This window comes from Plectropomus leopardus, unplaced genomic scaffold (genome assembly GCF_008729295.1).
Source record: "Plectropomus leopardus isolate mb unplaced genomic scaffold, YSFRI_Pleo_2.0 unplaced_scaffold16319, whole genome shotgun sequence".
Taxonomy (NCBI): domain Eukaryota; kingdom Metazoa; phylum Chordata; class Actinopteri; order Perciformes; family Serranidae; genus Plectropomus; species Plectropomus leopardus.
In genome coordinates this window covers 307-2,824 of record NW_024617521.1, presented here as the reverse complement: position 1 = coordinate 2,824, position 2,518 = coordinate 307, and the positions used below count along the sequence as shown (strand labels likewise).

Here is a 2,518-nt window from a genome sequence, read left to right as displayed (position 1 = left end):
GCCTGAAGATGTCACCTCTGAGTCTAAATGAAAAATAACGGCGAGTCTGAGGACAGATGAAAGGGTTAATCTCACACAGAAACATGAACGTGGTGACGTCTGAAATCACTCTGTGCTGCAGCCTCAGACTCAGCTCTGCTGACTCGATTTGATTCTGTTTATTTATTATGAATTTAAATGTTTTATTTTATTTATTACATTTTTAATGTGTTATTTGATTATGAAAACTTTTTTACACTCTGGAATCTGAAATCATTTCTTGGATTTTAGGACATTTTCATGATTATAGGATGTTTCTAGGATTATAGGATGTGTGTAGGATTTTGGGACATTTCTGGGATTTTGGGACATTTCTGTGTGATTTTAGTAAAATGTGTCCAGGAGCAGTGTCTCAGTGTCTTTCTGTGAACAATCATCAATAAAGATCCATTAAAAATAATAAATACTGTGATATTGTGTGTGATGACCTCACTGTTGACTGCAGGAGCTCTTCTTTGTTGGTGTCAGTGTCGGTCTCACCTGTCCCCTCCTGTCTGTTGTGTCTCCGCAGTGACGCTCACGTGTCGGCGCTGCTGTCTCTGAAGAGCGGCCTGTCGGCGGCTGACATTCGCTCCATCAGACGCAGCGTGGAGGAGAACCGCCTCCTGGATGTCTCCACCAATCAGAGCCCGCCATTCTTCTCCAAGGTCAAAGTCAAATGGATCAATAATAAGATCAATCAGATGGGTCTGAAGACCTGAACTGTTGTAGCACATTAGCATGTTAGCGGTCAGTCAGTATTTCATATGTACTCACAGTGTGTTGCTGCTTTATCACAGTGCATTTTATTTTGAAGGGGGTTATGAAGGACAGGGAGCTAAACTCTGTTTGGTACAGACCTCAGATCAGTGACTTGGAGTTCCTCAGGGCTCCATCATGGATCCTCTGCAGAACCTGGAACTGAAGCTGTATGTGAACATGTGTCAGCTGTGAATGAATGAAAATACTGCGAATAATGAAAGAAACTTTCAAATATTATGTTAAATGTTATTATTCAATCAACTTAAATAACCACTAAAGTTCCACCACACAGATTTTTGTGGGAAACCCCCAAAATTCCAAACCCACGGGCCTGCAGGCCTGGAAGGTTTTATTTCAAAAGTTTGGCAATATTTTTTTTCTCTTACAATTCTTTGCAAGTTTTCTTTTTTTTTAAACGTTTTTTGTGAGTTTTAAAAAGTTTTGCCATTTTTTTGCTTTTTTTCATTTTCCTTTTTGCCACTTTCTTTTTTTATAATTTGGTTGTTTAAAAGACATAAACTTGTGGGCCAAGGCATGTTTTCCTTAAAAGTTTGGCAATTTGTTTTTCTCTTAAAGTTTTTGGCCACATTATTTTATGTTACTTTAAATTTTTTAATGAGCTTTTACAAAACATTTGGCTTTTCTGTTTTTCTTAAACTTGTTGATGATTTTTATCTTCAAAACTTTTTGCAATTTTGTTATTCTTTAAAAAAAAAAAGGTTTTCATTTTATTTTATTTATTTATTTTTGAATTTTATTTTTGGTTGTTTTTAAAGGGCCACCAAAATAAAAATCATGTTTCAGAGGGTAAAAGAACCCAGAGGGAACGTGTTCCTGACAGAACATCAGCTCGGCCTCACAGACGGACTCTGTTATCACAGTTTCCAGATCGTCACATGACTTCAGTCTGTTTCTTGTTTGCAGCAGATTCTTGAACTCACATCAGAAACTCAGTAACACTTTACAGCTGTGAGCCCGAGCTGCCGCTGCTGCTGAACGCTGTCCTCCAGGTTCTCGAGGTTCTCCAGGTCCTCCTGGAAGACACCTCGGGGTAACAGATCAGTAACAGATGGATCGGTACGTCTGATTTGTTCTTTTTATTTGTTAAAATCCCCATCAGCTGTGTCCTAAAGCACAGCTAACCTCCACCAAGCTCCACAATGAAAACATATGACTGTCAGTACAAAAAACAAGACAGAGAATTAACGATATATGTGATAAATGTATTTGCATGTATGAATTTATGTGTATGTAAATTAACAAAGTTTGCAGCGAAAACTACAAATCTTCATCATAATATTGTATGTTAATCAAAAAATCTTTAAAAAGTCAAAGTACAGTCAAAAAAACATTAAACCTCTCAGCAGAGAAAAAGCAGTAAGTGCACATTTATGAATTTATGTGTGTGAACAGAAACCCTCAATAAAGTTTGCAGCAAAAAACTACAAATGGACTTTCATGGACTCCTGGAACATTTTCAAGGACTCCTGGAACTGAACCTGTTTATTATGAAACAAGACAGTCTCAGTCAGCTCTGTGTGTGTGTGTGTGTGTGTGTGTGCGCGCGCGCGCACTGCCCTCTGCTGGTCAGAAACACAAATCGTTTCTATTTCAGATTAAAACTTTAGAACTCCGTTGAAACGTCACTGCTCAGGTGTGCTGCTCACTCAGGTGAAGGGGGCGTGGTCACGCGGAACAAACGAGAGGACGGTTTGAAGAGGAGAGACACTGGCGCCAA

The 2,518-nt window shown here is 38.7% G+C and overlaps 1 long non-coding RNA gene across 1 annotated transcript; it reads left to right on the top strand.

Annotated features, from left to right (window-relative positions):
* Positions 1–230: 230 nt before the first annotated feature.
* LOC121964603 lies at positions 231–2,225 on the top strand. The gene is made up of 2 exons (XR_006107380.1): positions 231–686; positions 1,708–2,225. It is a non-coding gene; the product is annotated as an uncharacterized LOC121964603 (long non-coding RNA).
* The last annotated feature ends 293 nt before the right edge of the window (positions 2,226–2,518 follow it).